The following is a 15527-nucleotide window of genomic DNA, read 5'->3' on the forward strand; positions in this document are numbered from 1 at the left end:
AGCCTCCGTGACCTGCACAATACATAACAAAATGTATCCCAATATCCATGAACTAGGGCATAGAAAGGAATCAGAAGATGCAATGTTATTGAACGAGGTATACAGCCCACTAGATGAACTCCCGACACTCTATAGAAAACAATGCAGAGCTATGGCACCGGGAGAGCTGCAGACACGTCACTACACCCCACTGCCAGGCACACTCACCATCCGGAGCCCAGCACCCTGCAGACACTTCCATTCACTGGCACTGCTCACCATTCACCCATCCAGCATGGTGACCCGGCTCCGCTGCCAACAACTGCCCAACTTTTCTGCTCATTCCCTCCGATTCTTTTTTTCTTGTTGAACGAAGCCTCTCTGGGCTCCCCGATTTTTCTGATTGGCCGAGGCGCAGAGGAGCTGCGCTGTCATTGGCGGAGGAGGCCGTCAATAAGGCTGTAGAGAACGCCAAGGGGAGTCGCGGCAGAGGACGGGAGGATTCGGAGATCGTCTCCCCCCACACACACTTGTAATTCCCATCCACAGCATTCCTCCGGGGTCACCTGACCAGCCCAATGGCTTCTTCCTTACAGCTGTCACTGGAAGAGCCGGGATGGAGAGGGGAGAAGGGCTCCCTCACTGTGCAGGGTGTGCACTCAGTGGAACAATAGAGTACTGATAATGTAGGATGATTAAACTGGATGGAAACACAGTCACTAAGCTGCCCATAGCCTCATATACCAGGAGAGCTTTCTTCAAAACGGGTTTTGTAATCAGCTGGTTACAAAAATAAATACAAAAAAAGTGATATTAGCCAAAAGGTTTTTAAGATATCTAAAATGCTGACGAAATCACTTACAATGGATGCCGCTCCTTGATGTGTAAAAGTTTTAGTTTCCTGCAGAATCAGCTGGGCTCCTGAGCACTGGTCCTGAAAGTGCCACTAAACTCAGGAGCTACATCTTATATAAATAAATATCACTCAGCTGTAGCTTCTCAAATCATCTCTGAATTGGTGCTGACATTGTCCTTCCTTCTGGAGGGTGAATATTTTTGTTCCCCATGGTCCCTGTGTGTGTTGTAAAGTAGCCACCATTCCAAGCTCACTCCCGGGATGGACTACAATCTCATGGGTTGTTCACACCATACGCGGACCAGATCTGCAAACACGGTGCAGTGCGTTGTTGACGCAGTCTTGTGCGTTTTGGTGCGTGCCAGACTAGAAAAAAAAATAGTGCGTGTAGGATTTCCCCCCGCACCAGAATGGGCTGCCTGTGTGAACAGAGCCCAAATGTACAATAGCAATACATTGGGATGCATTTCAGGTACCGACAAAAATGTTCTGGTCTGGACATGGTGTGAACGAGCCTTTAGTTTAACCACTTGAAGACCAGGTTGTTAAACCCCCTTCCTGGCCAGGCCATTTTTCAGTATTCAGTGCTGCGTTACTGACTGACTGAAATGAGTTTTATACCATTTTTGGAGGGGCAGATAGAGCTTTCTTTTGGGGGTATTTAATCACCACTGGGGTTTTTATGTTTTACTATATAACAAAAAAGTACCCTAAATGTCGAAGAAAAAAAAACGGGTTTCCCTATGAAATGTTATGAAACATTTATTATCATCCCAATTTTTTGGTAAAATATAAAAGACGGGGGCACGTAGGGTAAATAGACACCAAACATGGTAAGCCTTAAAATTGCAGAAAGCGACCACACCCAAAATTGGCCATAGGTGACGCTTTAAAAGCTTTTACCGCTCATCAGCTTAGTGTTATCAGTGATTAATGGCCCTAAAATTATTGCTCTCACTGCGATATTCATGGCGACATGTAACATGTGCGGCACAATAGGCGGAATAGTTTTCGCACGTAGGTGCACCCGATGCATGTTTGCGTGTGTATGTGGGGGGAGTTTTAAAAAATAATTGTGTTATTTTACTTATTTATTTTTTTGTGACTATTTTTTTATGCTTTAATTTTTTTTAAACTTTTTTTTGTACACTTAACTTTATTGCTACCACATAGGGGGCTAAGAAACCCCTATGTGACAGCCAATTCACATAACAGGTCCTCTTTATGGAGACATAAGGGGTCTCCAAGACCCCTAATGTCACCTAGGGACCCCCAGAGAAGCTGCTGAAGCAGAGATCTGCTTCAGCAGCTTCTCATCGGCATCTGTTGCCGGAGAGTGACACTAAATGCGGAAGCAGAGCCGTAGCTAGCTCCTTCTGCGCCCGAGGCAAGAACAGAAAATTGTGCCAACAGACGTGTGCGGTATGTGACGTCATGCGCCCCGCCTCACTCGCCCCATGGTAGCTACAGCCCTGTGCGGAAGTGATGTAATATACATCACTTCCTGCATTTGGGTACCGGAGAGGAGATCAAAGGTAAATCGTTTACTGATCTCCAGTAACAGAGTCGCCGTGCCGGTCCCAGCCGCACCGGGCACAGCAGATGGCGGACCGGCAGCGATGGTGGTCTTGGACAGGCAGATCGTACTTGTGATGATCACAAGCCCGCCCCGCTGAGGGGCGGGCTTCCGATGACCGCAATGCCGAACGGGCAGTGTGTGCTTGCGCACACCGGCCCGTCCGGCTTTTATCTTACGAACATGCTACACATGTTTTCGAACATGTTCCTAAGATAAACACACCTTACGATAATCGTACGATCGTGGGATTTCCCGCGATTATCGTACGTTTATCGCAAGGTGTGTGGGCACCTTAAGGCTCCCGTCTGGCCGTTCAGGAGCGGCCATGGACGGGAGGTGGTTAATAATGTGTATTAAGATTGTAGCTCACCACGGGAGTGAGTTTGGAGCGGTGGCTAGTATCATAGGCATGCTCAGTCTATTGCATTATTGTATGGAATATACAACCACACACATATATATATATACACACATACACACTGCAACACTGTTTTCAACCCCCCCGAGGTATCCCAAATTCCCATCTCTGCAGCTGTCCCTTACCACTTCCAGCGGGGTGCAATAATGAAGCAGGGATCCTGGCAGGTGGTCAACCACACACCCGGCCTCCTGATTGGATATGGGAAGCCGCAGCCACGTTCCTTCACAGCTTCCCAGGCATTAAGGCTGTTAAGTGAAGTGTATGTAAGTGGCAAGTGCGGCTGGTCTCTGTATCGCTGAGCTGGTCACAGAGAGAGTTTTGTGATCTCTCCACCAGCTCAGTCACTAAGAACATGTTTTATTGTGCAGTGAGTTTTGAAAACCCATGGACAGATTCCCGTAACAAACCCTAAAAACCTGGGAAATCAAGGACAGCGACTCAGGCTGACCATAAAAGTCTCGCTAACCAGAAGCTCCCAGTTGCATCCATCTAGTACAATTACTGGGACAATTCTGAAGTTCTAGGTGATGATAATGAGTCTCTTCTGCTGTTATTGTTGCACAATATGATTTTCTAACTTGTACCCAATCCCTCACTTTTCTACATAGAATAGTGAAGGATCAGAGCCCCCAATAGGATCCACTCATGCAGAGTACAGAATGCTCACCTGGCCTTAGTGAATTCTTGTAAATGGTTCCCAATACCTTAAATTTTCTACAGAGAATGGTGAAGCATCAGAGCCACCGGTAGGACCCACTCATACAAGGTACAGAATGTTCTCCTAGCCTTAATCAATGCACTCTTGTAAATTGTTTGCTTGAATGCCAGATAACTTACCAGAAAGGTAGAGTTCAGGAGCAGAGAATCCTATATGCCATAGAATGCATCATCTTAGAGGCTCTGGGATCACAGGCAGCGGTGTATTTAGGTTTTGTGCTGCCCTAGACAAGACGAACCTCAGCTTTGCTGGGCTAAAATTGCAGTAGGTACCAGTGTTGGAGCAACATGTGCAAGGACAGGTGTCCCTCTGCACAGCATTCTTGTCATACCTGTTACAAGCTTAGTAGTACATCTGCCAATACAGAAATCCCCAGGCTATCATTGCTGACCTCTCCTCATAATGTTAGTTTCCTGGCTGTTATTCTGATGTTGAAGCCAGGCAAACCTAGGTGATTAGCATTTTCAAGAGCACCACCTACATATTTATCAGACAGATGACAGATGCCTCAGCCACTTATCTTGTTAACATATACCTTAATCTGTTTCACACACTTATGCTTAGGTTCCACCAACAATGCATGCTGCACAGGTAAACCTATTCCTGGAAAAAGATTAGGTATTGGATCAGGTGCTGGGACAGATATCCGCTACTTGTGGATAAGGATGACAGTCCTGAGACTTGCCCCCTCAAAATGAAGTTAACAATGGTAGCTCTCATTTACCAGATTATCTCTTAACTATGAGTCTTCATTAGTCCCAAGGCAGCAGCAATTGTCTACATTTTCATAGTGGACAGAGTTGCAGTATCTTGTTAATCACGAGGCAACAAGCATCTCCTGCCCTCCAGACACACATAATTGTAGCTGAGAATAGCAAAGAGGAGGACAGATGAAATGCACAATAGGTCACAGAGAATAGTGAGGGGACAGAAGGAGAGTAAAGATGACCAGGAAATAAATATGTGGAATGGATCAGTGTGGACAGGAAGAGATGTGAGCCAAGGGTTTCCAGGGGAGGCTGTCTATAGCCTTCAATACTCCAGGGAACAAAACTACAGTGGGCAGACTCACAGTTTTTAAAAAGTAAATGGAGTTGCCCGATACCCTACAACAGGGGTGCCCATTAGGTAGATCGTGATCTACCAGTAGCTCTCAAAGTTGATGCTGGTAGATCACGAAGGGTGTGAATGGCAGCCCCTTTATTCCATTTATTTCGCTGTGCACACATGATTACCTATTAGACTGAGTCTGCTGAGCCAAGCTCCCTGACACCTCTCTGGTGGATACTGGTGGTTGAAGTGTTACATCAAAGAATATTAGTTTACACAGCCTGTTGCACTACACTGTTTGCAAAATACAGCAAGGAGAGACAGGAGAGACAGCCAGGGGAGAGAGAGCAAGGGAGGTTTTGTTTAGTTGGTAGATCTCATGTAGCTCGTCATTTGAAAAGTAGATCTTAACACAAAAATTGTGGGCACCCATGCCCTACAACAATGTCTACATTAAACCCTTCCTGTCTGTAATCTGTATATAAACATTCCCCATCACAATGTCCTGCGCTGGGGATATGTTTATAAATGCCCCATGTTTGCAAACAAGCAGTGGACATTTTGTGCAGCTGGTGGCTCTAGATCCTGGCTGTCACGGACAGCTTGGTTCAGTGAGAGTGGTTTATAATTATGTGTTCAGCCTCCAGATGAAAAATACAGATGCTATTTCACCCTGTAGGTGGAAGTATCCATCTGTTTAATACCGTAGTTGTCAAATACAAATTACAGATTGAAAACAATTTAAAGAACAGAAAAATGTTTTTTTACTTTTTAACCATTTTTCCACATTGTCAGCCCATAAAAAAAAATAAAAAAAAGGAGAGGGTATTTATTAAAGTTATTATTTAGCATTATTTTTGCTTGACAATAGCATTATTTTCATGTTAACTGATGCAGGAAGACACAGTTAAATTTGGCTCACCTCTCGATCCTGTCACGGCTCTCTGCCGTGACAGGGGAGGGGCTGGATTCCCCTCTCCGATCCGCCAGCAGCGCTGACTGGCGGGACGGACGGGGGAGGGGGCGGGTACAGCTGGCTCTGCCTCTAGATAAGCAGAGCCGGCTGTCAGTCACGCAGGTGGGCGGATCCAGACATAATTGTCGGGATCCGCTTTAGCTGCGGCGTCTCAGTATACCACGAGCTACAGCTCGCGGTATACTGAGCCTAGGGTGACGGGAGGACGCTAGTTTGTGTCCTCCATTTACCCTAAGGAGAACTATGGGGGAAAGCCTTAACCCCATAGTTCTCCTTTAATCACATCTGCTCATGAAGTGCCAAAAAGATTCTTTCTTTTTTTTAATAGGAGTAGGGAATGGATAAAGCCCAACACATTTTTATGTCGGTGTGCCTTTCCTCACAGTCCAGTTGTAAAGTTTTGGATTTTGCATCACTTTCTGCCTTCGTATCACCAGAACAAGAATGTGAATAAAATGAATCCCTGCTCTACACTGCTAGTCCACCCTTTACTTGGGGGGCATTAGTACACGGCAGGATTACCATTTATCTCCAAATCCAGTACAAAGGTAATTAATCCAGCACTGGATTGTCAGTCTCAATACTTTATTATCCATGGACAGCAGCATACAAAGGATACAATCTGCATATACATTGCAGTTACAATAGGTCTTAAAAGAGAACTATGAGGCGAGTGAAAATCACTCATCCTCATAGTTCTAGCCGGCCTGTGACAATGAAACTGTCACAGGTCGGCTCAATAGATCGGGAAGTGAGCGAACATATAGCGGCACTCGCTCACTTCTCGATCTATCCCTGCAAGGATTCCCCCCTCCCCTGTCCAATCCTACAGTACTGACTGGCGGAACGGACGGGGGAGGGGGGCGGGTACAGCTGGCTCTGCCTCTAGATAGGCTAGGCAGAGCCAGCTGTCAATCCCGCAGGTGGGTGGATCTCGACAGTAATGTCAGGATCCGTCCCGGCTGCGGCGTCTCAGTATACCGCAAGCTGTAGCTCGGGAGGACGCTAGTTTGTGTCCTCCCGTTACCCTTAGGAGAACTATGGGGAAAAGCCCTGACCCCATAGTTCTCCTTTAATTATAGCTAACTGTAAAATGTTGTCAGCTATGATTAGGGCCATGCCACGGAAACACGTGAGTTGATCACATCCTTTGTATGCTGCTGCGTGTGGATATTAACCCCTTCGTGACTGACGACGTACAGTGTACGTCGCCAGCATCGGGGCTGTTTAAACAGACTCCCGGCGACTTTTGCCGCCGGGACTCTGTTTAAACTTGTAGAGCCGACTGTCGGCTTTACAACAGAAGCGATCCTGGCGACTTACCTGTCGCCAGATCGCTTCTGCGTCCCGAAGAAGGGGCCCCCCCCCCGCCGGACACCCCCGCCGTGCTTCCCGGGCTCCGTTGCCCCTCCTACGGGCCCGGGACCGGCGATCTTTGTGTCCGCGGGGAGCTGGGGAGGAGGTCGACGAACTTCCGTTCATCGATCCCCTCCCCGTTCTATGGGACCGGGAGCGATGCAGATTGCATCACTTCCGGTCCCTGGGCTGTCAGTTCTGGGCTCCTGCAGCCCAGCTATAAGCTATTGAAGTGCGATCTGCACTTCAATAGCTTATTTCCAGTGTAAAGGTGACACTGAGGGTCTTTTGGACCCCCAGCATCACCTTAAAGAGGACCTGTCACCACCATCTGCTATTACATGGGGGGGCTTGCAAGCCCCCCCATGTGATAGCAGTCAAAGTAAAGTAAAAAAAAAAAAAAAAACAGTTTTTAAAATTAAAATGAAATAAAATAAATCTAATAATAATAATAAAAAAATTTTAAAAGTACCCCGCCCCCGCGAGCACGCGCGTCGCCACGTAAACACGCGTCGGGTGCGCCTACGCATGAAAACGACGAACGCGCTACACATGTTGGGTATCGCCGCGCACGCCGGAGTGAGAGCAATAATCCTAGGGCCAGTATTTTGGGGTATTTCTAAATTGATGACCTGTGGGGGCTTTTAAAGTGTCTTTTATTGACTTTTTGGGGTACTGCAGTTTTTCGCCGTTTCACGGTCGCACGCAATCTGTAAACTGGGCATGTTGGGTATCGTTTTACTCGTTGTAACCTCATCTTTTATATTTCATTTAAAAAATTGGTAATTTGTTGTGTTTTGGGGCATTTAATTAAATTTGTCACTAAATTTTGGGGTTTAATAAAGGAGTTGCGCTAATATTGCGCAACATAAACATTTTCAACTACCTCCATTTTATTCTATAGGGTCTTGGCATTCAGAAAATATATAATGTTGGGGGGTTTTACGTCATTTTCAGGCCTAAAATGTGGAATATAACATGGGTGCAAAAATTGAAAAAAGGGCCTCAGTCATGAAGGGGTTAAAGTATTAGAACTGGGAATCAAGTGCTGGAATATCCACCCTTGCACCAGGACAAAAAGAGGTTCATCATCGCAGTGAAGACACAGGCAGCAATGAAAACCGATCAGGGGTTCCATCTCCTCCTCTCTATACAAAACTGCAGAACAAAAATGTTGTCTTTGGAAATACTTTAAACATCCCAGGCTTGTAGAGTGTGCCCTCATATGCATTTCAAGAGCAGCATTTGAGTTTTAACTGACCAGTTAGATTGTTGTAAGCAGGAGCTAACTGATAGACGTCTGTATTAAATGGTGTTCCACCATTGTGTCAGTGTCTCTATGCTTTCAGCAGTTCTGTAACTTTAGTGGTATACTGCTTGAGGCTCCAGTCAGAGTTTATGACCACGCTGCTCTTGCTCCAACATGCTCAGTGCTAGATCTTTGTGGGAACAAGCCAAAGATACAATCATGAAATGAGCTTCTGTACATGGATACAGAACTGTGTTTTCTGCTTTTCTACACTTTACCTATGAGATAAAAGAAAGGTTTACAAAAAGGTCTCATTTAATTATAGCTCAGGTATGTTTGCATCTCTAGTATTTGAATATATGGCAAATTGACCTAGACGTGTTTGCATATATCGGATGCAGAAAGTGTATCATGTAAGAGTAAAGTAACTTACAATGAATATAAATGTTGATTTTTTTTTTAAAGTGATACTTTAATTGTAATTGTGCCATATAACAGCAGTATTAATACTATTTAATGCCCAATAGACTCCCTGCTAATATTGGTGGTCAGTGTGGACTCCTCCCTTACATAGGTGGTCAGTGTAGACTCCTCCCTCACAGCGGTGGTCAGTGTAGACTCCTCCCTCACAGCGGTGGTCAGTGTAGACTCCTCCCTCACAGCGGTGGTCAGTGTAGACTCCTCCCTCACAGCGGTGGTCAGTGTAGACTCCTCCCTCACAGCGGTGGTCAGTGTAGACTCCTCCCTCACAGCGGTGGTCAGTGTAGACTCCTCCCTCACAGCGGTGGTCAGTGTAGACTCCTCCCTCACAGCGGTGGTCAGTGTAGACTCCTCCCTCACAGCGGTGGTCAGTGTAGACTCCTCCCTCACAGCGGTGGTCAGTGTAGACTCCTCCCTCACAGCGGTGGTCAGTGTAGACTCCTCCCTCACAGCGGTGGTCAGTGTAGACTCCTCCCTCACAGCGGTGGTCAGTGTAGACTCCTCCCTCACAGCGGTGGTCAGTGTAGACTCCTCCCTCACAGCGGTGGTCAGTGTAGACTCCTCCCTCACAGCGGTGGTCAGTGTAGACTCCTCCCTCACAGCGGTGGTCAGTGTAGACTCCTCCCTCACAGCGGTGGTCAGTGTAGACTCCTCCCTCACAGCGGTGGTCAGTGTAGACTCCTCCCTCACAGCGGTGGTCAGTGTAGACTCCTCCCTCACAGCGGTGGTCAGTGTAGACTCCTCCCTCACAGCGGTGGTCAGTGTAGACTCCTCCCTCACAGCGGTGGTCAGTGTAGACTCCTCCCTCACAGCGGTGGTCAGTGTAGACTCCTCCCTCACAGCGGTGGTCAGTGTAGACTCCTCCCTCACAGCGGTGGTCAGTGTAGACTCCTCCCTCACAGCGGTGGTCAGTGTAGACTCCTCCCTCACAGCGGTGGTCAGTGTAGACTCCTCCCTCACAGCGGTGGTCAGTGTAGACTCCTCCCTCACAGCGGTGGTCAGTGTAGACTCCTCCCTCACAGCGGTGGTCAGTGTAGACTCCTCCCTCACAGCGGTGGTCAGTGTAGACTCCTCCCTCACAGCGGTGGTCAGTGTAGACTCCTCCCTCACAGCGGTGGTCAGTGTAGACTCCTCCCTCACAGCGGTGGTCAGTGTAGACTCCTCCCTCACAGCGGTGGTCAGTGTAGACTCCTCCCTCACAGCGGTGGTCAGTGTAGACTCCTCCCTCACAGCGGTGGTCAGTGTAGACTCCTCCCTCACAGCGGTGGTCAGTGTAGACTCCTCCCTCACAGCGGTGGTCAGTGTAGACTCCTCCCTCACAGCGGTGGTCAGTGTAGACTCCTCCCTCACAGCGGTGGTCAGTGTAGACTCCTCCCTCACAGCGGTGGTCAGTGTAGACTCCTCCCTCACAGCGGTGGTCAGTGTAGACTCCTCCCTCACAGCGGTGGTCAGTGTAGACTCCTCCCTCACAGCGGTGGTCAGTGTAGACTCCTCCCTCACAGCGGTGGTCAGTGTAGACTCCTCCCTCACAGCGGTGGTCAGTGTAGACTCCTCCCTCACAGCGGTGGTCAGTGTAGACTCCTCCCTCACAGCGGTGGTCAGTGTAGACTCCTCCCTCACAGCGGTGGTCAGTGTAGACTCCTCCCTCACAGCGGTGGTCAGTGTAGACTCCTCCCTCACAGCGGTGGTCAGTGTAGACTCCTCCCTCACAGCGGTGGTCAGTGTAGACTCCTCCCTCACAGCGGTGGTCAGTGTAGACTCCTCCCTCACAGCGGTGGTCAGTGTAGACTCCTCCCTCACAGCGGTGGTCAGTGTAGACTCCTCCCTCACAGCGGTGGTCAGTGTAGACTCCTCCCTCACAGCGGTGGTCAGTGTAGACTCCTCCCTCACAGCGGTGGTCAGTGTAGACTCCTCCCTCACAGCGGTGGTCAGTGTAGACTCCTCCCTCACAGCGGTGGTCAGTGTAGACTCCTCCCTCACAGCGGTGGTCAGTGTAGACTCCTCCCTCACAGCGGTGGTCAGTGTAGACTCCTCCCTCACAGCGGTGGTCAGTGTAGACTCCTCCCTTACATCGGTGGTCAGTGTAGACTGCTCCCTTACATCGGTGGTTAGTGTAGACTGCTCCCTTACATTGGTGGTCAGTGTAGACTCCTCCCTTACATCGGTGGTCAGTGTAGAATCCCCCCAAAGCTCAGTATATACCGGGCTATTGCCCACGATATACTGAGAGCGCCGCAGCCGGGACGGATACCGGCAATACTGTTGTGATCCATCCAGATGCCTGAGTGACAGCTGGCTCCTGCAGTTCACTGTACAGCAGAGCTCAGACTGAGTGAGAGGGAGGCAGCACAAGGAGCCAAAAAAAAAAGCCCGTGCTGCATTTAGTGAAGTCCAGTTTTATCAGTGTTGCCTAAATATCTATAATAAAGAAAGGAGCAGGAAACTCTTTACCATTGCACACACAACAGGGTCACTATTTCCAGCCCAACAATGACAACAGGAAGGTAATAATAAAACAGTTATCTTTTCTATGTGATCCAAATTGTGAAATGTCAACTTAAAAGGAACTTTTAGCGAAAATATGTACCTTCAGTTTTGGACAGAGAAATGAAGGGTTAAAACCTTTACGGTCTTTTAATGCTGCCTGTGTTCATGCTGGAAAGAATTCTCTTTACTTTCTGTGCAAGGTGTAATAGACTAAAAAATAAATAAATCATTTAGCTAGACCTACTTTAAAGTGTAGACGTTTGCAGTCAAATTTGAGAAGATCCCTCTGTACTGTATGTGTTATTTGCTCCTATTCACACAGCATATCGAAAAATATTTCTTCATACATATTTCTTACATTTCGATGTGTTGTGTAGCTCAGTAGATCGGGAAGTGAGCGAACACATACCGGCGTTCGCTCACTTCTCGATCCTGTCCCTGCAGAGAGCTGTGACAGGGGAGGGGCTGGATTCCCCCCTCCCCGCTCCAATCCTCCAGCGCTGACTGGCGGAACGGACGGGGGAGGGGGCGGGTACAGCTGGCTCTGCCTCTAGATAGGCAGAGCCAGCTGTCACTCACGCAGCTGGGCGGATACAGACATAATTGTCGGGATCCGTTTCAGCTGCGGCGTCTCAGTATACCGCGAGCTGTAGCTCGCGGTATACTTAGCTTAGGGTGACGGGAGGACGCTAGTTTGTGTCCTCCCGTTACCCAAAGGAGAACTATGGGGAAAAGCCCTGACCCCATAGTTCTCTTAACATACAATGCAGAGGCCTGTGTTGTAATCCTTTAACCCTTTCAAACACACGCAGTGTTCAAACCTACTTTACCAATTATAATGAAATCAGCCAGCACAGTACAGTCATTGTTAACACAACCCCTCACAGTCCCCCCCCCTAACATTACAAAGAAGCAGTAGTAGAAATATTAGCAAGTAAAAATCAGTTTAAATTGCAAAGCATTTTTTTAAATTATTTATAGCGTATGCTATGTGAATGGGAACAGGTAACAAACATAACATTGGTGTTATGCCAATATGGCTATGAAAGTCAGAATGCACTTTAAGCTGCAACAGGGAGTATTTTTGTCAGGGACTAGGACGAATTTAAAAAACAAACAGGCTTTTGAAGCACACTCTGGTCAAACAGGAACTTGTCCCTAATCTCTTTCTCTCACTTCAGTATCCCTCCCCCCACTGTTGGAAATGCTCATAACTCATGAGGATTTTCCACTTGTTGGAAGAAATGTGTGTAATCTGTGTGATCCTTCTTTCTTCTCATTGCATGGTAACCAAGCTGTCATCTACACATGTAGCTCTTCAGTCTGAGTGATTGGCAGCAGTGTATCGGTAGTATAGATGACGTGCGCAAATTTCCCTGAACGGCCTTTTAGGAAAGATACCTGTCCCACCATGACTAGGCTATGTATTATAAGGAATTAATCCATGGTTATTATTATTATACAGGATTTATATAGCGCTAACAGTTTGTGCAGCGCTTTACATTATAAGGAAGACATTACAGTTACAATACAAGATGGTAAGGAGGGCCCTGCCCCTGAGGGCTTACAATCTGAAAGATGAGGGGGAAATGATACATAAGGAGGGAGCTGTGTGGGGAGGAATTATTTGAGAATGTGAAGGTTCAGTGGTTGGGTCGAGGTGGGATAGGCTTCCCTGAAGAGATGAGTCTTTAGGGAACGCCTAAAGGCAGTCAAGGTGGGAGATAGACGGACAGGTTGGGGTAAAGAGTTCCAGAGGATGGGAGATACTCTAGAGAAGTCCTGGAGGCGAGTATGGGAGGAGTGGACAGGGGAGCTGGAAAGCAGGTGGTCAATGGATGAGCGGAGGGGACGGTTAGGGTAATACTTTGAGACAAGGTCTGAGATATATCCGGGGGCAGAGTTGTAGATGGCTTTATACGTGACTGTTAATATTTTGAATTGTATCCTCTGGGTAATTGGAAGCCAGTGTAGGGATTGGCAGAGGGGGGATGCAGACACTGAGCGGTTGGTATGGTGAATGAGTCTGGCAGCTGCATTCATGATAGACTGAAGGGGGGATAGCCTGTGTAGTGGAAGGCCAATGAGGAGGGAGTTAACATGACATGGTTGACATGGTTGTCAACTAACAAGGAAAGGGGGTATCAACTGTGGCCCCTGACACCACCAAAAGGGGCACACATAAGGTTATGTATGTGTAATGCTAGAAAGGGTTGTCACACCACAGACATACTAGAGAAAATGGTGGTCAGAGGTTAGGGGCATGCTACAGGTTTGGTTCAAGATTAAGAAAATGCTGCAGAAGAAAGTGAGTGTATAGGGACATGGTACACGAGGCAAGTAGAGATTACTGCTATTGCCCCTTTACAAATCAATGCTGGAGTCCAAGGGCCGCACACCAAGTACGAAAGGGCCCCATGTGGTATTCTGCCTGCAAGTGGGTACCAGGGATTATTGTTACTATGGGGTACACTTCTTCTAAATGGTACTGCAATGCCCAGGCTAAGGCTAATGATAAGGAAGACTCAGAATGAAATAAGGTTAAAAATAGTGAAGTCTCTGAGCAGTACAGCAGGCAGACATTGAACACATGCTTCTGCAATACTTTCATATGGGCATTGTATAGGATGACTCAAACCTTCCTGTTTGGCTGAGGGACGATGGCATGAAATGAAAGGCATCATGGAAAGGAGTGTCAGAAATTAAACTGGCACAAACTACTGCAGTCTTGTGTGAATCAGCTGGGTAGGTGTTAAATCTCAGACTTGGCAGACCGCTTCTATTCCTGATATGAAATGTTGAATCTGCAGCCATAGCATTGAGATCTCATTACTGTATACTTTTGTAGCCAAATGTAGCATTGAGGACCAGAGGAAGCATTGGATACATTCTTGCATGCAGCAAACAATCAGCTGCCATTTGGATGTTATCTCTGCATTGTCATAGCCCTAGCGGATGGGTCACACAGATTTTGGATAAGACTTGATCTGTCAGATCTGTAAAAATTACCAACAACTGAATTATTTCAGTATGCTCTCACCTAGTGCTCTCTGCATTCCAAGAAGCCAGAACTGTCAGGAAGAGTGATTTCCATCCTACAGTCGAAGTATAGACCCAGCCAACAGGTAGAGAGACAGCAGCTTGGGAGTATAAGTAAACCACTGAACACCAATGCTGGAGTGTTATAATTACAGCCTAAGTCTGTCACCCACCACCAATGCCAAGAGGGGGTTCTTTTTACAGCCTAAGCCTGCCACTGACCTCTAGCCACTAGAGATGACGAGCCAGGCAAACTTCAGTTCGCCGGAGGTGATGAGAAACCAGTTGGAATTCTGAGAAACCCGAACATAGCACTGAACACTTTTGTGCAAATAAATGGGAAACAAACCCTTTCAATTATTTATCTGCCCTTTTTCAAGGCTAATTTGCAAACCATTATTTAAAAAAGGGCATGGATAGCTGGGTATTACCATGGGGGGCATGTGCTGATACAAAACAGATCCCATTCTTGCAGCTTAACATTGAAAATATACAGACCATTTAAATAACATACTTGGAGGATGCTCTAAAAGTAACAGAACTGCATTTTTTAGCAGTAGAAAAACACTGCACGCCACAAAAGCACACAGAAAACAAATGTTCTCTATGTGCCCTGTTTACACTGCAACACAGGTGTAATATGCGGTGCAGTGCACTGTGAAAAAATGCAGACATGCTGCATTTTCCGCAGCGCACTGGATCTCAACACACCACAGCACAGTACACTACGTTGTTGTGTGGGGACCAGAATGGAGTAGTGTGTGTACTAGGGATGTACCAATACTAATATCAGGAAGCCGGGTGGCGAGTAATTACACGCCTCCCGGCTTCCTGATTGGCCAGGAAGCTGGCACTATGCTGCCTTGTTATCAGGGAGCATAGAGCTTGCTTCCTGTCCATTCAGGAAGCTGGGGGTTGGGTAAAGACCCGCCCCCCGCCTTAGCCTAATTGATGCTTGTGACATGTTTCTTCAATAAATAAGCAAAAGAATTTGACAGAGTGCGGGTGATCTCAGTCTTTAAGATTTTGGAAAACACGGTGCCATCCGTGTAATCACTATGAGCACCACGTCCAATAATTAAGGTCCAATTGATGTAAGGAGTGCAGGTGACACATCATAACACTACAGGGCCATAAAAACATAGAAAATATTTTTTAAAATGGTGTGGAGTTACAGTTATGTTTCAAACCAGACCCTTATCCAAGCATGCAGCCTGGGCTTTCAGGAAATGGCGGGGAGTGAGTTTGCGCTCCACTTCCTGAACCATACCAGGTCACAAGCCTTTCGGCATTGAAGGAGGGGGGTTGATTATGGGACAAGGGCCTCTTTCCCTCAT

General features: G+C 47.3%; 1 protein-coding gene across 1 annotated transcript in view; it reads right to left on the bottom strand.

Moving 5' to 3' along the window:
- Window positions 1-364, bottom strand: part of ARHGEF10 (Rho guanine nucleotide exchange factor 10) — a 143890-nt gene extending 143526 nt beyond the window's left edge. The window contains exon 1 of the mRNA XM_018575060.1: window positions 208-364. The gene's annotated coding sequence lies outside the window, so the exon portion shown is untranslated. The remainder of the gene's footprint in view (window positions 1-207) is intronic.
- Window positions 365-15527: the final 15163 nt, after the last annotated feature.

Source organism: Nanorana parkeri, unplaced genomic scaffold (assembly GCF_000935625.1).
Source record: "Nanorana parkeri isolate BGI_ZX_2015 unplaced genomic scaffold, ASM93562v1 scaffold51, whole genome shotgun sequence".
In the NCBI taxonomy this organism is placed as follows: domain Eukaryota; kingdom Metazoa; phylum Chordata; class Amphibia; order Anura; family Dicroglossidae; genus Nanorana; species Nanorana parkeri.